The sequence below is a fragment of the Danio rerio genome, chromosome 15 (assembly GCF_052040795.2).
Source record: "Danio rerio strain M-AB ecotype USA chromosome 15, GRCz13ab, whole genome shotgun sequence".
Lineage (NCBI taxonomy): Eukaryota > Metazoa > Chordata > Actinopteri > Cypriniformes > Danionidae > Danio > Danio rerio.
In genome coordinates this window covers 19,145,001-19,165,664 of record NC_141035.1, presented here as the reverse complement: position 1 = coordinate 19,165,664, position 20,664 = coordinate 19,145,001, and the positions used below count along the sequence as shown (strand labels likewise).

The window sequence follows — 20,664 nt, the reverse complement described above, 5'->3', positions numbered from 1 at the left end:
TCTAGGTTCGACTCCTGGCTGGCTCGCTCAGAGCTTTTTGCGTTGCTGTCAGTCAGTGCACTGCAGTCGCCGTTTGCCCCAGCCGGAGCTGTTCAGTTCTACTCTGGAGTGAATCGAGTTTCTGAAGCCGCCGGCCCAGAGCCTGTGGGGTGCTCCCCTGCTTTTAAAGGCTGCCCCAACTGCTCTCATGTCTTGGTCCCGCACATACCTCAGGACTTCCAGAGGAAACCAGGACAGCCACTCTCCTGGGAAGATGCCAGTGACAGCTTGTAAACCACAATGTTTGCTGTGAGGCTAAGGCGTTCTACTGCAGCACAGATAAACGTAGGAAAATCAGACAAGATTCAAAAACAAAGTGCCCACCTAAAACAAGATTGCAGTCAAAATGACCATCTCAGACCAGTGTGAGCAATGTTTGTAGTCTCTGTTAAATGTCTGCAAATATGCCACACAGTGCAGATGCTCATATTACTGAAAAGGAAGTTACCTGACTGAGAAAGGTATAAATAGAAATCGGAGCCTGCTCCAAATGGCCTGGTCAGCTCCAAGTGGGTGAGACTTGAGCTCCAAGTGGGCTGTACAAACCTCCTGGAGTTTTCATTCGTTTAATGTCTCGTACAAGACACTGCGTCCAACCTATTATATTTGAATGTCAAACCTACCCCAATGCGAAACCCAACCTCACAGTATGCTGCTGTGTTTTATTAACCTCCAAACCTACCACAACTCTAAACCCAACCTCACAGTAACAAACCTCCATGAGGTTCTCATTTATGCAATGTCTTGTACATGGCACACAATACAACCTATTGCATATTTTATTATTATCACACCTACCCCAGCCCTTGGCGCCAACCTCACAGTAACCTGCTGCATTTTATTCAGTTTTACACCTACCCCAAGCCTAAACACAACCTCAGAGTAACCAGTTTTTTATTTATTATTATTTTTTTTTAATTACTGTCTACTACAGCCACATCAATCGCAAAGCTAGCCTACTTGTGGCATAAGTGCCTACCACTTAGTGGTCTCCCAGCCAACTTGCAGTGTAATCTCCTCCACTTGTAGGTCTCTGAGCTGCAGCAACACCTAAATGCTCTGACACAAAGGCATAAAAGAAACCATGGCTTTTAACCTCCTCTTGGAGAGGTGAGAGTCTCCAGCCCTGGATCGCAGGTCTTCTATGGAGGGACTGTCGGGAATCCTGTTAGAGCATCCCATCCACACAACCTCTTGCCATAAAAACAAAGCAGAATGTGTGGTGAAGGAAATCCGGAATGACAGAGCCTTGTCCTTACTTCATGCAATGGGCTAGCAAGGTGCTGAACAGAGTGCCGGTGGCACAAAGGATAACGCTTATGACTACGGATCTGAAGATTCTAGGTTACGGAAACCAGGAAGCTGTGTATGAGAGAGTGCGTAAGTGTATGAGTGGCACTTGTGCAAGCGTAGCAGTGAAGTGCGAGCTATCAGAAAGAACTGGAGTGTGGGCCAAGACTGGGCCTTCTGCGTGGCAGTTCCCATATGGTCTAGCGGTCAGGATTCCTGGTTTTCACCCAGGGGGCCTGGGTTCGACTCCCGGTTTGGGAAGGCTTGAGCGCTTTTGCTTCTGTCCTTTTCGGCCAGCAGCCGGACTGCAGCGACCCTATAGTGTGAGGTTGTGGAACTCCCTCGTCAGCCTTCGATAGCTCAGTTGGTAGAGCGGAGGGCTGTAGGTGGGATGTTGGCAATCCTTAGGTCGCTGGTTCGACTCCGGCTCGAAGGACGACTTTTGCGCTCAGAGCCGCTTTCTTCCCTTTGCGAAGACTGCATGCGCACCACAGATCGAAGTTCACCATGGAAATGAAAAGAAAGTTCCCTGACCGGGAATCGAACCCGGGCCGCGGCGGTGAGAGCGCCGAATCCTAACCACTAGACCACCAGGGAAGGCAGGCAAAACTTGCCCTAGCCAGGTGTGCTGCAGCTCCTCAGACAAAAATTACGCCTGTAACCTCCTCCTGGAAAGGGAAAAAGTCTCAGAGCCTGGATCACAGTTCTTCCAGGGAGGGACTGTCTCATGCTCTGTGTAAGTGCATCCTATCGACACCACAACTTGCCTTGATAACAAAGCACAGCATGCGTTGATGGAACTCCATGCTGACAGAGCTGTGTCCTCTTTCGAGCAACAGGCGCACTACAGACAGAGACTGGGCCAGTGGCGCAATGGATAACGTGTCTGACTACGGATCAGAAAATTCTAGGTTCGACTCCTGGCTGGCTCGCTCAGAGCTTTTTGCGTTGCTGTCAGTCAGTGCACTGCAGTCGCCGTTTGCCCCAGCCGGAGCTGTTCAGTTCTACTCTGGAGTGAATCGAGTTTCTGGGGCCGCCGGCCCAGAGCCTGTGGGGTGCTCCCCTGCTTTTAAAGGCTGCCCCAACTGCTCTCATGTCTTGGTCCCGCACATACCTCAGGACTTCCAGAGGAAACCAGGACAGCCACTCTCCTGGGAAGATGCCAGTGACAGCTTGTAAACCACAATGTTTGCTGTGAGGCTAAGGCGTTCTACTGCAGCACAGATAAACATAGGAAAATCAGACAAGATTCAAAAACAAAGTGCCCACCTAAAACAAGATTGCAGTCAAAATGACCATCTCAGACCAGTGTGAGCAATGTTTGTAGTCTCTGTTAAATGTCTGCAAAAATGCCACACAGTGCAGATGCTCATATTACTGAAAAGGAAGTTACCTGACTGAGAAAGGTATAAATAGAAATTGGAGCCTGCTCCAAATGGCCTGGTCAGCTCCAAGTTGGTGAGACTTGAGCTCCAAGTGGGCTGTACAAACCTCCTGGAGTTTTCATTCGTTTAATGTCTCGTACAAGACACTGCGTCCAACCTATTATATTTGAATGTCAAACCTACCCCAATGCGAAACCCAACCTCACAGTATGCTGCTGTGTTTTATTAACCTCCAAACCTACCACAACTCTAAACCCAACCTCACAGTAACAAACCTCCATGAGGTTCTCATTTATGCAATGTCTTGTACATGGCACAGAATACAACCTATTGCATATTTTATTATTATCACACCTACCCCAGCCCTTGGCGCCAACCTCACAGTAACCTGCTGCGTTTTATTCAGTTTTACGCCTACCCCAAGCCTAAACACAACCTCAGAGTAACCAGTTTTTTATTTATTATTATTTTTTTTAATTACTGTCTACTACAGCCACATCAATCGCAAAGCTAGCCTACTTGTGGCATAAGTGCCTACCACTTAGTGGTCACCCAGCCAACTTGCAGTGTAATCTCCTCCACTTGTAGGTCTCTGAGCTGCAGCAACACCTAAATGCTCTGACACAAAGGCATAAAAGAAACCATGGCTTTTAACCTCCTCTTGGAGAGGTGAGAGTCTCCAGCCCTGGATCGCAGGTCTTCTATGGAGGGACTGTCGGGAATCCTGTTAGAGCATCCCATCCACACAACCTCTTGCCATAAAAACAAAGCAGAATGTGTGGTGAAGGAACTCCGGAATGACAGAGCCTTGTCCTTACTTCATGCAATGGGCTAGCAAGGTGCTGAACAGAGTGCCGGTGGCACAAAGGATAACGCTTATGACTACGGATCTGAAGATTTCAGGTTACGGAAACCAGGAAGCTGTGTATGAGAGAGTGCGTAAGTGTATGAGTGGCACTTGTGCAAGCGGAGCAGGGAAGTGCGAGCGATCAGAAAGAACTGGAGTGTGGGCCAAGACTGGGCCTCATGAGTGGCAGTTCCCATATGGTCTAGCGGTCAGGATTCATGGTTTTCACCCAGGCGGCCTGGGTTCGACTCCCGGTTTGGGAAGGCTTGAGCGCTTTTGCTTCTGTCCTTTTCGGCCAGCAGCCGGACTGCAGCGACCCTATAGTGTGAGGTTGTGGAACTCCCTCATCAGCCTTCGATAGCTCAGTTGGTAGAGCGGAGGACTGTAGGTGGGATGTTGGCAATCCTTAGGTCGCTGGTTCGACTCCGGCTCGAAGGATGACTTTTGTGCTCAGAGCCGCTTTCTTCCCTTTGCGAAGACGGCATGCGCACCACAGCTCGAAGTTCACCATGGAAATGAAAAGAAAGTTCCCTAACCGGGAATCGAACCCGGGCCGCGGCGGTGAGAGCGCCGAATACTAACCACTAGACCACCAGGGAAGGCTGGCAAAACTTGCCCTAGCCAGGTGTGCTGCAGCTCCTCAGACAAAAATTACGCCTGTAACCTCCTCCTGGAAAGGGAAAAAGTCTCAGAGCCTGGATCACAGTTCTTCCAGGGAGGGACTGTCTCATGCTCTGTGTAAGTGCATCCTATCGACACCACAACTTGCCATGATAACAAAGCACAGCATGCGTTGATGGAACTCCATGCTGACAGAGCTGTGTCCTCTTTCGAGCAACAGGCGCACTACAGACAGAGACTGGGCCAGTGGCGCAATGGATAACGTGTCTGACTACGGATCAGAAAATTCTAGGTTCGACTCCTGGCTGGCTCGCTCAGAGCTTTTTGCGTTGCTGTCAGTCAGTGCACTGCAGTCGCCATTTGCCCCAGCCGGAGCTGTTCAGTTCTACTCTGGAGTGAATCGAGTTTCTGGGGCCGCCGGCCCAGAGCCTGTGGGGTGCTCCCCTGCTTTTAAAGGCTGCCCCAACTGCTCTCATGTCTTGGTCCCGCACATACCTCAGGACTTCCAGAGGAAACCAGGACAGCCACTCTCCTGGGAAGATGCCAGTGACAGCTTGTAAACCACAATGTTTGCTGTGAGGCTAAGGCGTTCTACTGCAGCACAGATAAACATAGGAAAATCAGACAAGATTCAAAAACAAAGTGCCCACCTAAAACAAGATTGCAGTCAAAATGACCATCTCAGACCAGTGTGAGCAATGTTTGTAGTCTCTGTTAAATGTCTGCAAATATGCCACACAGTGCAGATGCTCATATTACTGAAAAGGAAGTTACCTGACTGAGAAAGGTATAAATAGAAATCGGAGCCTGCTCCAAATGGCCTGGTCAGCTCCAAGTGGGTGAGACTTGAGCTCCAAGTGGGCTGTACAAACCTCCTGGAGTTTTCATTCGTTTAATGTCTCGTACAAGACACTGCGTCCAACCTATTATATTTGAATGTCAAACCTACCCCAATGCGAAACCCAACCTCACAGTATGCTGCTGTGTTTTATTAACCTCCAAACCTACCACAACTCTAAACCCAACCTCACAGTAACAAACCTCCATGAGGTTCTCATTTATGCAATGTCTTGTACATGGCACAGAATACAACCTATTGCATATTTTATTATTATCACACCTACCCCAGCCCTTGGCGCCAACCTCACAGTAACCTGCTGCGTTTTATTCAGTTTTACACCTACCCCAAGCCTAAACACAACCTCAGAGTAACCAGTTTTTTATTTATTTATTTTTTTTTTATTACTGTCTACTACAGCCACATCAATCGCAAAGCTAGCCTACTTGTGGCATAAGTGCCTACCACTTAGTGGTCACCCAGCCAACTTGCAGTGTAATCTCCTCCACTTGTAAGTCTCTGAGCTGCAGCAACACCTAAATGCTCTGACACAAAGGCATAAAAGAAACCATGGCTTTTAACCTCCTCTTGGAGAGGTGAGAGTCTCCAGCCCTGGATCGCAGGTCTTCTATGGAGGGACTGTCGGGAATCCTGTTAGAGCATCCCATCCACACAACCTCTTGCCATAAAAACAAAGCAGAATGTGTGGTGAAGGAACTCCGGAATGACAGAGCCTTGTCCTTACTTCATGCAATGGGCTAGCAAGGTGCTGAACAGAGTGCCGGTGGCACAAAGGATAACGCTTATGACTACAGATCTGAAGATTCTAGGTTACGGAAACCAGGAAGCTGTGTATGAGAGAGTGCGTAAGTGTATGAGTGGCACTTGTGCAAGCGTAGCAGTGAAGTGCGAGCGATCAGAAAGAACTGGAGTGTGGGCCAAGACTGGGCCTCCTGCGTAGCAGTTACCATATGGTCTAGCGGTCAGGATTCCTGGTTTTCACCCAGGGGGCCCGGGTTCGACTCCCGGTTTGGGAAGGCTTGAGTGCTTTTGCTTCTGTCCTTTTCGGCCAGCAGCCGGACTGCAGCGACCCTATAGTGTGAGGTAGTGGAACTCCCTCGTCAGCCTTCGATAGCTCAGTTGGTAGAGCGGAGGACTGTAGGTGGGATGTTGGCAATCCTTAGGTCGCTGGTTCGACTCCGGCTCGAAGGACGACTTTTGCGCTCAGAGCCACTTTCTTCCCTTTGCGAAGACTGCATGCGCACCACAGATCGAAGTTCACCATGGAAATGAAAAGAAAGTTCCCTGACCGGGAATCGAACCCGGGCCGCGGCGGTGAGAGCGCCGAATCCTAACCACTAGACCACCAGGGAAGGCAGGCAAAACTTGCCCTAGCCAAGTGTGCTGCAGCTCCTCAGACAAAAATTACGCCTGTAACCTCCTCCTGGAAAGGGAAAAAGTCTCAGAGCCTGGATCACAGTTCTTCCAGGGAGGGACTGTCTCATGCTCTGTGTAAGTGCATCCTATCGACACCACAACTTGCCATGATAACAAAGCACAGCATGCGTTGATGGAACTCCATGCTGACAGAGCTGTGTCCTCTTTTGAGCAACAGGTGCACTACAGACAGAGACTGGGCCAGTGGCGCAATGGATAACGCGTCTGACTACGGATCAGAAGATTCTAGGTTCGACTCCTGGCTGGCTCGCTCAGAGCTTTTTGCGTTGCTGTCAGTCAGTGCACTGCAGTCGATGTTTGCCCCAGCCGGAGCTGTTCAGTTCTACTCTGGAGTGAATCGAGTTTCTGGGGCCGCCGGCCCAGAGCCTGTGGGGTGCTCCCCTGCTTTTAAAGGCTGCCCCAACTGCTCTCATGTCTTGGTCCCGCACATACCTCAGGACTTCCAGAGGAAACCAGGACAGCCACTCTCCTGGGAAGATGCCAGTGACAGCTTGTAAACCACAATGTTTGCTGTGAGGCTAAGGCGTTCTACTGCAGCACAGATAAACATAGGAAAATCAGACAAGATTCAAAAACAAAGTGCCCACCTAAAACAAGATTGCAGTCAAAATGACCATCTCAGACCAGTGTGAGCAATGTTTGTAGTCTCTGTTAAATGTCTGCAAATATGCCACACAGTGCAGATGCTCATATTACTGAAAAGGAAGTTACCTGACTGAGAAAGGTATAAATAGAAATCGGAGCCTGCTCCAAATGGCCTGGTCAGCTCCAAGTGGGTGAGACTTGAGCTCCAAGTGGGCTGTACAAACCTCCTGGAGTTTTCATTCGTTTAATGTCTCGTACAAGACACTGCGTCCAACCTATTATGTTTGAATGTCAAACCTACCCCAATGCGAAACCCAACCTCACAGTATGCTGCTGTGTTTTATTGACCTCCAAACCTACCACAACTCTAAACCCAACCTCACAGTAACAAACCTCCATGAGGTTCTCATTTATGCAATGTCTTGTACATGGCACAGAATACAACCTATTGCATATTTTATTATTATCACACCTACCCCAGCCCTTGGCGCCAACCTCACAGTAACCTGCTGCGTTTTATTCAGTTTTACACCTACCCCAAGCCTAAACACAACCTCAGAGTAACCAGTTTTTTATTTATTATTATTTTTTTTTATTACTGTCTACTACAGCCACATCAATCGCAAAGCTAGCCTACTTGTGGCATAAGTGCCTACCACTTAGTGGTCACCCAGCCAACTTGCAGTGTAATCTCCTCCACTTGTAAGTCTCTGAGCTGCAGCAACACCTAAATGCTCTGACACAAAGGCATAAAAGAAACCATGGCTTTTAACCTCCTCTTGGAGAGGTGAGAGTCTCCAGCCCTGGATCGCAGGTCTTCTATGGAGGGACTGTCGGGAATCCTGTTAGAGCATCCCATCCACACAACCTCTTGCCATAAAAACAAAGCAGAATGTGTGGTGAAGGAACTCCGGAATGACAGAGCCTTGTCCTTACTTCATGCAATGGGCTAGCAAGGTGCTGAACAGAGTGCCGGTGGCACAAAGGATAACGCTTATGACTACGGATCTGAAGATTCTAGGTTACGGAAACCAGGAAGCTGTGTATGAGAGAGTGCGTAAGTGTATGAGTGGCACTTGTGCAAGCGTAGCAGTGAAGTGCGAGCGATCAGAAAGAACTGGAGTGTGGGCCAAGACTGGGCCTCCTGCGTGGCAGTTACCATATGGTCTAGCGGTCAGGATTCCTGGTTTTTACCCAGGGGGCCCGGGTTCGACTCCCGGTTTGGGAAGGCTTGAGTGCTTTTGCTTCTGTCCTTTTCGGCCAGCAGCCGGACTGCAGCGACCCTATAGTGTGAGGTAGTGGAGCTCCCTCGTCAGCCTTCGATAGCTCAGTTGGTAGAGCGGAGGACTGTAGGTGGGATGTTGGCAATCCTTAGGTCGCTGGTTCGACTCCGGCTCGAAGGACGACTTTTGCGCTCAGAGCCACTTTCTTCCCTTTGCGAAGACTGCATGCGCACCACAGATCGAAGTTCACCATGGAAATGAAAAGAAAGTTCCCTGACCGGGAATCGAACCCGGGCCGCGGCGGTGAGAGCGCCGAATCCTAACCACTAGACCACCAGGGAAGGCAGGCAAAACTTGCCCTAGCCAAGTGTGCTGCAGCTCCTCAGACAAAAATTACGCCTGTAACCTCCTCCTGGAAAGGGAAAAAGTCTCAGAGCCTGGATCACAGTTCTTCCAGGGAGGGACTGTCTCATGCTCTGTGTAAGTGCATCCTATCGACACCACAACTTGCCATGATAACAAAGCACAGCATGCGTTGATGGAACTCCATGCTGACAGAGCTGTGTCCTCTTTTGAGCAACAGGTGCACTACAGACAGAGACTGGGCCAGTGGCGCAATGGATAACGCGTCTGACTACGGATCAGAAGATTCTAGGTTCGACTCCTGGCTGGCTCGCTCAGAGCTTTTTGCGTTGCTGTCAGTCAGTGCACTGCAGTCGATGTTTGCCCCAGCCGGAGCTGTTCAGTTCTACTCTGGAGTGAATCGAGTTTCTGGGGCCGCCGGCCCAGAGCCTGTGGGGTGCTCCCCTGCTTTTAAAGGCTGCCCCAACTGCTCTCATGTCTTGGTCCCGCACATACCTCAGGACTTCCAGAGGAAACCAGGACAGCCACTCTCCTGGGAAGATGCCAGTGACAGCTTGTAAACCACAATGTTTGCTGTGAGGCTAAGGCGTTCTACTGCAGCACAGATAAACATAGGAAAATCAGACAAGATTCAAAAACAAAGTGCCCACCTAAAACAAGATTGCAGTCAAAATGACCATCTCAGACCAGTGTGAGCAATGTTTGTAGTCTCTGTTAAATGTCTGCAAATATGCCACACAGTGCAGATGCTCATATTACTGAAAAGGAAGTTACCTGACTGAGAAAGGTATAAATAGAAATCGGAGCCTGCTCCAAATGGCCTGGTCAGCTCCAAGTGGGTGAGACTTGAGCTCCAAGTGGGCTGTACAAACCTCCTGGAGTTTTCATTCGTTTAATGTCTCGTACAAGACACTGCGTCCAACCTATTATGTTTGAATGTCAAACCTACCCCAATGCGAAACCCAACCTCACAGTATGCTGCTGTGTTTTATTGACCTCCAAACCTACCACAACTCTAAACCCAACCTCACAGTAACAAACCTCCATGAGGTTCTCATTTATGCAATGTCTTGTACATGGCACAGAATACAACCTATTGCATATTTTATTATTATCACACCTACCCCAGCCCTTGGCGCCAACCTCACAGTAACCTGCTGCGTTTTATTCAGTTTTACACCTACCCCAAGCCTAAACACAACCTCAGAGTAACCAGTTTTTTATTTATTATTATTTTTTTTTATTACTGTCTACTACAGCCACATCAATCGCAAAGCTAGCCTACTTGTGGCATAAGTGCCTACCACTTAGTGGTCACCCAGCCAACTTGCAGTGTAATCTCCTCCACTTGTAAGTCTCTGAGCTGCAGCAACACCTAAATGCTCTGACACAAAGGCATAAAAGAAACCATGGCTTTTAACCTCCTCTTGGAGAGGTGAGAGTCTCCAGCCCTGGATCGCAGGTCTTCTATGGAGGGACTGTCGGGAATCCTGTTAGAGCATCCCATCCACACAACCTCTTGCCATAAAAACAAAGCAGAATGTGTGGTGAAGGAACTCCGGAATGACAGAGCCTTGTCCTTACTTCATGCAATGGGCTAGCAAGGTGCTGAACAGAGTGCCGGTGGCACAAAGGATAACGCTTATGACTACGGATCTGAAGATTCTAGGTTACGGAAACCAGGAAGCTGTGTATGAGAGAGTGCGTAAGTGTATGAGTGGCACTTGTGCAAGCGTAGCAGTGAAGTGCGAGCGATCAGAAAGAACTGGAGTGTGGGCCAAGACTGGGCCTCCTGCGTGGCAGTTACCATATGGTCTAGCGGTCAGGATTCCTGGTTTTTACCCAGGGGGCCCGGGTTCGACTCCCGGTTTGGGAAGGCTTGAGTGCTTTTGCTTCTGTCCTTTTCGGCCAGCAGCCGGACTGCAGCGACCCTATAGTGTGAGGTAGTGGAGCTCCCTCGTCAGCCTTCGATAGCTCAGTTGGTAGAGCGGAGGACTGTAGGTGGGATGTTGGCAATCCTTAGGTCGCTGGTTCGACTCCGGCTCGAAGGACGACTTTTGCGCTCAGAGCCACTTTCTTCCCTTTGCGAAGACTGCATGCGCACCACAGATCGAAGTTCACCATGGAAATGAAAAGAAAGTTCCCTGACCGGGAATCGAACCCGGGCCGCGGCGGTGAGAGCGCCGAATCCTAACCACTAGACCACCAGGGAAGGCAGGCAAAACTTGCCCTAGCCAAGTGTGCTGCAGCTCCTTAGACAAAAATTACGCCTGTAACCTCCTCCTGGAAAGGGAAAAAGTCTCAGAGCCTGGATCACAGTTCTTCCAGGGAGGGACTGTCTCATGCTCTGTGTAAGTGCATCCTATCGACACCACAACTTGCCATGATAACAAAGCACAGCATGCGTTGATGGAACTCCATGCTGACAGAGCTGTGTCCTCTTTTGAGCAACAGGCGCACTACAGACAGAGACTGGGCCAGTGGCGCAATGGATAACGCGTCTGACTACGGATCAGAAGATTCTAGGTTCGACTCCTGGCTGGCTCGCTCAGAGCTTTTTGCGTTGCTGTCAGTCAGTGCACTGCAGTCGCCGTTTGCCCCAGCCGGAGCTGTTCAGTTCTACTCTGGAGTGAATCGAGTTTCTGGGGCCGCCGGCCCAGAGCCTGTGGGGTGCTCCCCTGCTTTTAAAGGCTGCCCCAACTGCTCTCATGTCTTGGTCCCGCACATACCTCAGGACTTCCAGAGGAAACCAGGACAGCCACTCTCCTGGGAAGATGCCAGTGACAGCTTGTAAACCACAATGTTTGCTGTGAGGCTAAGGCGTTCTACTGCAGCACAGATAAACATAGGAAAATCAGACAAGATTCAAAAACAAAGTGCCCACCTAAAACAAGATTGCAGTCAAAATGACCATCTCAGACCAGTGTGAGCAATGTTTGTAGTCTCTGTTAAATGTCTGCAAATATGCCACACAGTGCAGATGCTCATATTACTGAAAAGGAAGTTACCTGACTGAGAAAGGTATAAATAGAAATCGGAGCCTGCTCCAAATGGCCTGGTCAGCTCCAAGTGGGTGAGACTTGAGCTCCAAGTGGGCTGTACAAACCTCCTGGAGTTTTCATTCGTTTAATGTCTCGTACAAGACACTGCGTCCAACCTATTATATTTGAATGTCAAACCTACCCCAATGCGAAACCCAACCTCACAGTATGCTGCTGTGTTTTATTAACCTCCAAACCTACCACAACTCTAAACCCAACCTCACAGTAACAAACCTCCATGAGGTTCTCATTTATGCAATGTCTTGTACATGGCACAGAATACAACCTATTGCATATTTTATTATTATCACACCTACCCCAGCCCTTGGCGCCAACCTCACAGTAACCTGCTGCGTTTTATTCAGTTTTACACCTACCCCAAGCCTAAACACAACCTCAGAGTAACCAGTTTTTTATTTATTATTATTTTTTTTAATTACTGTCTACTACAGCCACATCAATCGCAAAGCTAGCCTACTTGTGGCATAAGTGCCTACCACTTAGTGGTCACCCAGCCAACTTGCAGTGTAATCTCCTCCACTTGTAGGTCTCTGAGCTGCAGCAACACCTAAATGCTCTGACACAAAGGCATAAAAGAAACCATGGCTTTTAACCTCCTCTTGGAGAGGTGAGAGTCTCCAGCCCTGGATCGCAGGTCTTCTATGGAGGGACTGTCGGGAATCCTGTTAGAGCATCCCATCCACACAACCTCTTGCCATAAAAACAAAGCAGAATGTGTGGTGAAGGAACTCCGGAATGACAGAGCCTTGTCCTTACTTCATGCAATGGGCTAGCAAGGTGCTGAACAGAGTGCCGGTGGCACAAAGGATAACGCTTATGACTACGGATCTGAAGATTTCAGGTTACGGAAACCAGGAAGCTGTGTATGAGAGAGTGCGTAAGTGTATGAGTGGCACTTGTGCAAGCGGAGCAGGGAAGTGCGAGCGATCAGAAAGAACTGGAGTGTGGGCCAAGACTGGGCCTCATGAGTGGCAGTTCCCATATGGTCTAGCGGTCAGGATTCATGGTTTTCACCCAGGCGGCCTGGGTTCGACTCCCGGTTTGGGAAGGCTTGAGCGCTTTTGCTTCTGTCCTTTTCGGCCAGCAGCCGGACTGCAGCGACCCTATAGTGTGAGGTTGTGGAGCTCCCTCGTCAGCCTTCGATAGCTCAGTTGGTAGAGCGGAGGACTGTAGGTGGGATGTTGGCAATCCTTAGGTCGCTGGTTCGACTCCGGCTCGAAGGACGACTTTTGTGCTCAGAGCCGCTTTCTTCCCTTTGCGAAGACGGCATGCGCACCACAGCTCGACGTCCACCATGGAAATGAAAAGAAAGTTCCCTAACCGGGAATCGAACCCGGGCCGCGGCGGTGAGAGCGCCGAATCCTAACCACTAGACCACCAGGGAAGGCTGGCAAAACTTGCCCTAGCCAGGTGTGCTGCAGCTCCTCAGACAAAAATTACGCCTGTAACCTCCTCCTGGAAAGGGAAAAAGTCTCAGAGCCTGGATCACAGTTCTTCCAGGGAGGGACTGTCTCATGCTCTGTGTAAGTGCATCCTATCGACACCACAACTTGCCATGATAACAAAGCACAGCATGCGTTGATGGAACTCCATGCTGACAGAGCTGTGTCCTCTTTCGAGCAACAGGCGCACTACAGACAGAGACTGGGCCAGTGGCGCAATGGATAACGTGTCTGACTACGGATCAGAAAATTCTAGGTTCGACTCCTGGCTGGCTCGCTCAGAGCTTTTTGCGTTGCTGTCAGTCAGTGCACTGCAGTCGCCGTTTGCCCCAGCCGGAGCTGTTCAGTTCTACTCTGGAGTGAATCGAGTTTCTGGGGCCGCCGGCCCAGAGCCTGTGGGGTGCTCCCCTGCTTTTAAAGGCTGCCCCAACTGCTCTCATGTCTTGGTCCCGCACATACCTCAGGACTTCCAGAGGAAACCAGGACAGCCACTCTCCTGGGAAGATGCCAGTGACAGCTTGTAAACCACAATGTTTGCTGTGAGGCTAAGGCGTTCTACTGCAGCACAGATAAACATAGGAAAATCAGACAAGATTCAAAAACAAAGTGCCCACCTAAAACAAGATTGCAGTCAAAATGACCATCTCAGACCAGTGTGAGCAATGTTTGTAGTCTCTGTTAAATGTCTGCAAATATGCCACACAGTGCAGATGCTCATATTACTGAAAAGGAAGTTACCTGACTGAGAAAGGTATAAATAGAAATCGGAGCCTGCTCCAAATGGCCTGGTCAGCTCCAAGTGGGTGAGACTTGAGCTCCAAGTGGGCTGTACAAACCTCCTGGAGTTTTCATTCGTTTAATGTCTCGTACAAGACACTGCGTCCAACCTATTATATTTGAATGTCAAACCTACCCCAATGCGAAACCCAACCTCACAGTATGCTGCTGTGTTTTATTAACCTCCAAACCTACCACAACTCTAAACCCAACCTCACAGTAACAAACCTCCATGAGGTTCTCATTTATGCAATGTCTTGTACATGGCACAGAATACAACCTATTGCATATTTTATTATTATCACACCTACCCCAGCCCTTGGCGCCAACCTCACAGTAACCTGCTGCGTTTTATTCAGTTTTACACCTACCCCAAGCCTAAACACAACCTCAGAGTAACCAGTTTTTTATTTATTATTATTTTTTTTTTAATTACTGTCTACTACAGCCACATCAATCGCAAAGCTAGCCTACTTGTGGCATAAGTGCCTACCACTTAGTGGTCACCCAGCCAACTTGCAGTGTAATCTCCGCCACTTGTAGGTCTCTGAGCTGCAGCAACACCTAAATGCTCTGACACAAAGGCATAAAAGAAACCATGGCTTTTAACCTCCTCTTGGAGAGGTGAGAGTCTCCAGCCCTGGATCGCAGGTCTTCTATGGAGGGACTGTCGGGAATCCTGTTAGAGCATCCCATCCACACAACCTCTTGCCATAAAAACAAAGCAGAATGTGTGGTGAAGGAACTCCGGAATGACAGAGCCTTGTCCTTACTTCATGCAATGGGCTAGCAAGGTGCTGAACAGAGTGCCGGTGGCACAAAGGATAACGCTTATGACTACGGATCTGAAGATTCTAGGTTACGGAAACCAGGAAGCTGTGTATGAGAGAGTGCGTAAGTGTATGAGTGGCACTTGTGCAAGCGTAGCAGTGAAGTGCGAGCGATCAGAAAGAACTGGAGTGTGGGCCAAGACTGGGCCTCCTGCGTGGCAGTTACCATATGGTCTAGCGGTCAGGATTCCTGGTTTTTACCCAGGGGGCCCGGGTTCGACTCCCGGTTTGGGAAGGCTTGAGTGCTTTTGCTTCTGTCCTTTTCGGCCAGCAGCCGGACTGCAGCGACCCTATAGTGTGAGGTAGTGGAGCTCCCTCGTCAGCCTTCGATAGCTCAGTTGGTAGAGCGGAGGACTGTAGGTGGGATGTTGGCAATCCTTAGGTCGCTGGTTCGACTCCGGCTCGAAGGACGACTTTTGCGCTCAGAGCCACTTTCTTCCCTTTGCGAAGACTGCATGCGCACCACAGATCGAAGTTCACCATGGAAATGAAAAGAAAGTTCCCTGACCGGGAATCGAACCCAGGCCGCGGCGGTGAGAGCGCCGAATCCTAACCACTAGACCACCAGGGAAGGCAGGCAAAACTTGCCCTAGCCAAGTGTGCTGCAGCTCCTTAGACAAAAATTACGCCTGTAACCTCCTCCTGGAAAGGGAAAAAGTCTCAGAGCCTGGATCACAGTTCTTCCAGGGAGGGACTGTCTCATGCTCTGTGTAAGTGCATCCTATCGACACCACAACTTGCCATGATAACAAAGCACAGCATGCGTTGATGGAACTCCATGCTGACAGAGCTGTGTCCTCTTTTGAGCAACAGGCGCACTACAGACAGAGACTGGGCCAGTGGCGCAATGGATAACGCGTCTGACTACGGATCAGAAGATTCTAGGTTCGACTCCTGGCTGGCTCGCTCAGAGCTTTTTGCGTTGCTGTCAGTCAGTGCACTGCAGTCGCCGTTTGCCCCAGCCGGAGCTGTTCAGTTCTACTCTGGAGTGAATCGAGTTTCTGGGGCCGCCGGCCCAGAGCCTGTGGGGTGCTCCCCTGCTTTTAAAGGCTGCCCCAACTGCTCTCATGTCTTGGTCCCGCACATACCTCAGGACTTCCAGAGGAAACCAGGACAGCCACTCTCCTGGGAAGATGCCAGTGACAGCTTGTAAACCACAATGTTTGCTGTGAGGCTAAGGCGTTCTACTGCAGCACAGATAAACATAGGAAAATCAGACAAGATTCAAAAACAAAGTGCCCACCTAAAACAAGATTGCAGTCAAAATGACCATCTCAGACCAGTGTGAGCAATGTTTGTAGTCTCTGTTAAATGTCTGCAAATATGCCACACAGTGCAGATGCTCATATTACTGAAAAGGAAGTTACCTGACTGAGAAAGGTATAAATAGAAATCGGAGCCTGCTCCAAATGGCCTGGTCAGCTCCAAGTGGGTGAGACTTGAGCTCCAAGTGGGCTGTACAAACCTCCTGGAGTTTTCATTCGTTTAATGTCTCGTACAAGACACTGCGTCCAACCTATTATATTTGAATGTCAAACCTACCCCAATGCGAAACCCAACCTCACAGTATGCTGCTGTGTTTTATTAACCTCCAAACCTACCACAACTCTAAACCCAACCTCACAGTAACAAACCTCCATGAGGTTCTCATTTATGCAATGTCTTGTACAAGGCACAGAATACAACCTATTGCATATTTTATTATTATCACACCTACCCCAGCCCTTGGCGCCAACCTCACAGTAACCTGCTGCGTTTTATTCAGTTTTACACCTACCCCAAGCCTAAACACAACCTCAGAGTAACCAGTTTTTTATTTATTATTATTTTTTTTTATTACTGTCTACTACAGCCACATCAATCGCAAAGCTAGCCTACTTGTGGCATAAGTGCCTACCACTTAGTGGTCACCCAGCCAACTTGCAGTGTAATCTCCTCCACTTGTAGGTCTCTGAGCTGCAGCAACACCTAAATGCTCTGACACAAAGGCATAAAAGAAACCATGGCTTTTAACCTCCTCTTGGAGAGGTGAGAGTCTCCAGCCCTGGATCGCAGGTCTTCTATGGAGGGACTGTCGGGAATCCTGTTAGAGCATCCCATCCACACAACCTCTTGCCATAAAAACAAAGCAGAATGTGTGGTGAAGGAACTCCGGAATGACAGAGCCTTGTCCTTACTTCATGCAATGGGCTAGCAAGGTGCTGAACAGAGTGCCGGTGGCACAAAGGATAACGCTTATGACTACGGATCTGAAGATTCTAGGTTACGGAAACCAGGAAGCTGTGTATGAGAGAGTGCGTAAGTGTATGAGTGGCACTTGTGCAAGCGTAGCAGTGAAGTGCAAGCGATCAGAAAGAACTGGAGTGTGGGCCAAGGCTGGGCCTCCTGCGTGGCAGTTCCCATATGGTCTAGCGGTCAGGATTCCTGGTTTTCACCCAGGCGGTCCGGGTTCGACTTCCGGTTTGGGAAGGCTTGAGCGCTTTTGCTTCTGTCCTTTTCGGCCAGCAGCCGGACTGCAGCGACCCTATAGTGTGAGGTTGTGGAGCTCCCTCGTCAGCCTTCGATAGCTCAGTTGGTAGAGCGGAGGACTGTAGGTGGGATGTTGGCAATCCTTAGGTCGCTGGTTCGACTCCGGCTCGAAGGATGACTTTTGCGCTCAGAGCCGCTTTCTTCCCTTTGCGAAGACTGCATGCGTACCACAGATCGAAGTTCACCATTGTAAGAAAATAGATGAGAACGTCTTGAAGAAAAAAATAAGTTTTATTCCAGAAAAGTAGTGTCAAAGTGGAGACAACACTTCGGATTCATCGGAGTTGGAACTGAATCCCGATCATCCTCGGTTTAAACATCTTATACTGTTTCTTCCCGCTTAACATGTTAATAAGCTTTCACTTCAAATGTAAATTAAGAATAGCAATCCCAGACCTTTCGGTATACCCGCTTAACATGTTAATAAGCTTTTGCTTTGAATGTAAATTGAGAACAACAATAAAAGTGATACTCTTCCGTTCCCAGACCTTGAGTAGACTTTCAGGTGAGAATACCAACTGTTATGATAAATGAGTTTAAACAAAATTCCTTTTGGTCAGCAGATGGTTCTTGATGGCTCGCTGCCGCTCCCATGCTATAAGAAGTAAATTATCATTCCAAAGACATTATTTAAATGCTTAAATGATTTACTTGAGGAACTCTCCTCTCTGTGATAATTAAGCTCTTTGTTAAGAAAGAAGCATGGAAGACTTGTGAAATAAAGTAGAAGTTGGGTCGAGGCAGACTTAGTTTCTTACAGTCCCCTCTCTGATGCTCTTTGGCATAGAAAAGAAGCATCAAATCTACTCTTTCACACAAATTACACCAACCTTTCTAGGCAGGTGCCAGTGGCGGCGACGCCCTGCCTTAGGTTGTTCCCCACTGGCCTTGGAAAATCTTACCCGTCTTTGGGTCGACGCCTCATGCACACTGGATTGAGCTCTATTTCATTTTGAGCTAAATTATCACCGTTTTTGTTTAAACACACTTGTTTGTTAAATTGAGATCTAGGGTTTGGAAGCTGTCATCAAGAATCATCATCACCACCAAAGGGATTGTCCAACATTGATCACTGAATTATCTGTGATTTGGCGCTTTCTACCATAACACACATACAGAATAACAAAATGCATTTGACACATAATAAGAAAGATACAAACGTACATAAAGCAATTTTAAAAGTTACATTCTAAACTAAACTAGAGTATGCAATAACCAAATCTCCACCATACATTCGTCTAGACAAAATCTTGTCCTGTATGAAAATGAAGTATTATTAATTGGACAAAAGGTCCATTGATCCAAGGTCCATGAGGAGAATTGATCCACGGTTGTTGTAATACATGTTTTCTTGTCAGAAACTATTACTCTAAGGAAATTATCATGGACTTGAGTTAAGTTGATTTCACACAATTCATAGTTTGCCTAAGGTGTTCCACACAATGGTTGTTTTTCCAAAGCATTCTGCTCACAGAATAATTTTTTTTTTTTTTTTTTTTTTTTTTTTTTTTTTTTTACAATAATGGAGAGGGCAGATGCAATCTTGTAGATAACTTGCACCGTTTCTTTTTCCTTTAGTCCCTCTTGTAGATATGCATCTGTTTGCAAAACCAGTTTCTCAGCAAGAGTTTTAAGTTTGAGTTCTTTTTGTTAAAGTTCTTTAGTGCTGATCCAGTTTGATATGCCTAAACCTGTTCCAGTGGCTCCTAGTATGTTGTCAACCAATCCTAACAGTTTTTGTCCAGATGATATTTTCTCTAAGTAATTAGTCGGGGGTTCTCTTGACAGCTGTCTTGTGGGTGAGCTGGTAGCTACAGCTCCTTGGCATATCAGGAACGCTGTTGTCAAAAGATCTTTGTACATTTCTTTCATTCTTTCTCTTTGGCATCGCTCATCCAGATCTGGGGACCATGCTGTCAGCTTTAATAGGACTGGAACATGGATCCATTGAATATTGTTGACCAGTACTCCTTTATATGGTTTCGTTACTCTGCCAGAGGGAGGTGCTGGTTGCATTTCTGGGCATTCTTGCATTATCACTGTCATTGGTAGAACCACTGTGAGGATCCATCACCACATCGCTTCTGGTTTAAGAATCCTGCCACACATATGCAGAAAAACAAAAAATATTATTTACCCCCCCCACCCCGCATAACACATCAAATCATATATACATGAAAACAAGTAGAAAAAAAAAAAACAAACAATAAAGATACAAGTTATGTATACGCTGTTATTTCCTATACAGGCTCTATAGGATTGTCTTCTGAATGTTTGTAGGGTTTCATTTGATCAATGTGGAACCATTTCTTCATCCGTTTTCTATTTTTTGTCTTATGGCTGAGCTTGTAGACTGCATCTCCACATTTATCAATTACTGTGTATGGTCCCAACCAATTAGAGGTCCATGGACCCTCATGTTGGTAGTTCTTTACCATGACCTCATCACCAAGCTCAAATTTATGCATATGCACGCTTTGGTCATAATACATCTTGTTGTATTTTTGACTGAGTCCTATTTGTTGAGCAGCGTGGTGGTGTATGGCAGGTAGAGAACTACACAGATTATTCAAAAAGGTTTCAGTTGTCCACCCTTCAATCATAGGTTTGGGGAGTTCAAAGAAAAGGTGTTCCGGTAGTCTCATTTTCCTTCCTGTCATTAATTCATAGGGGCTGTAACCTGTGCTTTTATGAACTGTTCCCCTGACTGACATTAATATACTTGGAAGGTTTTGAGCCCAATTGGGGCCATTTTCCAACACCATTTTTTTCAAGGCTGTCTTCAAAGTTCTGTTTAATCTTTCTACCCCTCCTGAAGATTGTGGGTGTTGTGCTATGTGAAGTCGATGTTTTATTCCCAGCATTTGTGCAAGATCTGTATGAATTTTTCCTGTGAAATGAGTGCCTCTATCACTTTCCAAACTCAGAGGAAGGCCAAATCTACAGAAAATTTGTTCCCAAAGTATTCGTGGTGTGGCAGAAGCTGTATCAGATTTAATCGGAAATGCCTCAATCCACTTACTGAATGTGTCAACTACCACTAATATATATCTGTATCCACCTTTTGCTGTAGGTAGAGGGCCAATATAGTCAATCTGAAGGTTTGTCCAGGGCCCTTCAGCAAGGACATAGGTCTTAATGAGCCTTTCTTTTTAACCCCTGATGGGTTCATTTGGGCGCACATTAAACAATTTGCACAGTAACTTTTTACATCTTTATCCATGCTTGGCCACCAGAACAAATTGACTATTCTGTCTTTTACTTTGGTTACACCTAAATGTCCCCCCTGATTGTGGATATGATACAAAATATCATTTCGCAATTTAGCAGGTGGAACCCACACTACAGTTTCACCATTTCTGTACATTAAGATGT

At 47.8% G+C, this 20,664-nt stretch overlaps 24 non-coding genes across 24 annotated transcripts; 18 read left to right on the top strand and 6 right to left on the bottom strand.

The window, feature by feature from the left end:
* Positions 1-1,518: 1,518 nt before the first annotated feature.
* trnae-uuc (transfer RNA glutamic acid (anticodon UUC)) lies at positions 1,519-1,590 on the top strand. The gene has a single exon. It is a non-coding gene; the product is annotated as a tRNA-Glu (tRNA).
* An 88-nt stretch (positions 1,591-1,678) lies between these two features.
* trnay-gua (transfer RNA tyrosine (anticodon GUA)) lies at positions 1,679-1,765 on the top strand. Its single transcript is given in 2 exon segments — positions 1,679-1,715; positions 1,730-1,765. It is a non-coding gene; the product is annotated as a tRNA-Tyr (tRNA).
* Positions 1,766-1,854: 89 nt separating this feature from the next.
* Positions 1,855-1,926, bottom strand: trnae-cuc (transfer RNA glutamic acid (anticodon CUC)). Its single transcript has one exon. It is a non-coding gene; the product is annotated as a tRNA-Glu (tRNA).
* Positions 1,927-2,188: 262 nt separating this feature from the next.
* Positions 2,189-2,261, top strand: trnar-acg (transfer RNA arginine (anticodon ACG)). The gene has a single exon. It is a non-coding gene; the product is annotated as a tRNA-Arg (tRNA).
* Positions 2,262-3,912: 1,651 nt separating this feature from the next.
* trnay-gua (transfer RNA tyrosine (anticodon GUA)) lies at positions 3,913-3,999 on the top strand. Its single transcript is given in 2 exon segments — positions 3,913-3,949; positions 3,964-3,999. It is a non-coding gene; the product is annotated as a tRNA-Tyr (tRNA).
* Positions 4,000-4,422: 423 nt separating this feature from the next.
* Positions 4,423-4,495, top strand: trnar-acg (transfer RNA arginine (anticodon ACG)). Its single transcript has one exon. It is a non-coding gene; the product is annotated as a tRNA-Arg (tRNA).
* A 1,490-nt stretch (positions 4,496-5,985) lies between these two features.
* trnae-uuc (transfer RNA glutamic acid (anticodon UUC)) lies at positions 5,986-6,057 on the top strand. Its single transcript has one exon. It is a non-coding gene; the product is annotated as a tRNA-Glu (tRNA).
* Positions 6,058-6,145: 88 nt separating this feature from the next.
* Positions 6,146-6,232, top strand: trnay-gua (transfer RNA tyrosine (anticodon GUA)). The gene is given in 2 exon segments: positions 6,146-6,182; positions 6,197-6,232. It is a non-coding gene; the product is annotated as a tRNA-Tyr (tRNA).
* Positions 6,233-6,321: 89 nt separating this feature from the next.
* Positions 6,322-6,393, bottom strand: trnae-cuc (transfer RNA glutamic acid (anticodon CUC)). The gene has a single exon. It is a non-coding gene; the product is annotated as a tRNA-Glu (tRNA).
* Positions 6,394-6,655: 262 nt separating this feature from the next.
* trnar-acg (transfer RNA arginine (anticodon ACG)) lies at positions 6,656-6,728 on the top strand. Its single transcript has one exon. It is a non-coding gene; the product is annotated as a tRNA-Arg (tRNA).
* A 1,651-nt stretch (positions 6,729-8,379) lies between these two features.
* On the top strand, positions 8,380-8,466 carry trnay-gua (transfer RNA tyrosine (anticodon GUA)). Its single transcript is given in 2 exon segments — positions 8,380-8,416; positions 8,431-8,466. It is a non-coding gene; the product is annotated as a tRNA-Tyr (tRNA).
* Positions 8,467-8,555: 89 nt separating this feature from the next.
* On the bottom strand, positions 8,556-8,627 carry trnae-cuc (transfer RNA glutamic acid (anticodon CUC)). Its single transcript has one exon. It is a non-coding gene; the product is annotated as a tRNA-Glu (tRNA).
* A 262-nt stretch (positions 8,628-8,889) lies between these two features.
* Positions 8,890-8,962, top strand: trnar-acg (transfer RNA arginine (anticodon ACG)). The gene has a single exon. It is a non-coding gene; the product is annotated as a tRNA-Arg (tRNA).
* Positions 8,963-10,613: 1,651 nt separating this feature from the next.
* trnay-gua (transfer RNA tyrosine (anticodon GUA)) lies at positions 10,614-10,700 on the top strand. The gene is given in 2 exon segments: positions 10,614-10,650; positions 10,665-10,700. It is a non-coding gene; the product is annotated as a tRNA-Tyr (tRNA).
* An 89-nt stretch (positions 10,701-10,789) lies between these two features.
* On the bottom strand, positions 10,790-10,861 carry trnae-cuc (transfer RNA glutamic acid (anticodon CUC)). The gene has a single exon. It is a non-coding gene; the product is annotated as a tRNA-Glu (tRNA).
* Positions 10,862-11,123: 262 nt separating this feature from the next.
* On the top strand, positions 11,124-11,196 carry trnar-acg (transfer RNA arginine (anticodon ACG)). Its single transcript has one exon. It is a non-coding gene; the product is annotated as a tRNA-Arg (tRNA).
* A 1,651-nt stretch (positions 11,197-12,847) lies between these two features.
* On the top strand, positions 12,848-12,934 carry trnay-gua (transfer RNA tyrosine (anticodon GUA)). Its single transcript is given in 2 exon segments — positions 12,848-12,884; positions 12,899-12,934. It is a non-coding gene; the product is annotated as a tRNA-Tyr (tRNA).
* Positions 12,935-13,023: 89 nt separating this feature from the next.
* Positions 13,024-13,095, bottom strand: trnae-cuc (transfer RNA glutamic acid (anticodon CUC)). The gene has a single exon. It is a non-coding gene; the product is annotated as a tRNA-Glu (tRNA).
* Positions 13,096-13,357: 262 nt separating this feature from the next.
* Positions 13,358-13,430, top strand: trnar-acg (transfer RNA arginine (anticodon ACG)). Its single transcript has one exon. It is a non-coding gene; the product is annotated as a tRNA-Arg (tRNA).
* A 1,653-nt stretch (positions 13,431-15,083) lies between these two features.
* trnay-gua (transfer RNA tyrosine (anticodon GUA)) lies at positions 15,084-15,170 on the top strand. The gene is given in 2 exon segments: positions 15,084-15,120; positions 15,135-15,170. It is a non-coding gene; the product is annotated as a tRNA-Tyr (tRNA).
* An 89-nt stretch (positions 15,171-15,259) lies between these two features.
* trnae-cuc (transfer RNA glutamic acid (anticodon CUC)) lies at positions 15,260-15,331 on the bottom strand. Its single transcript has one exon. It is a non-coding gene; the product is annotated as a tRNA-Glu (tRNA).
* Positions 15,332-15,593: 262 nt separating this feature from the next.
* Positions 15,594-15,666, top strand: trnar-acg (transfer RNA arginine (anticodon ACG)). The gene has a single exon. It is a non-coding gene; the product is annotated as a tRNA-Arg (tRNA).
* A 1,491-nt stretch (positions 15,667-17,157) lies between these two features.
* trnae-uuc (transfer RNA glutamic acid (anticodon UUC)) lies at positions 17,158-17,229 on the top strand. The gene has a single exon. It is a non-coding gene; the product is annotated as a tRNA-Glu (tRNA).
* An 88-nt stretch (positions 17,230-17,317) lies between these two features.
* On the top strand, positions 17,318-17,404 carry trnay-aua (transfer RNA tyrosine (anticodon AUA)). Its single transcript is given in 2 exon segments — positions 17,318-17,354; positions 17,369-17,404. It is a non-coding gene; the product is annotated as a tRNA-Tyr (tRNA).
* The last annotated feature ends 3,260 nt before the right edge of the window (positions 17,405-20,664 follow it).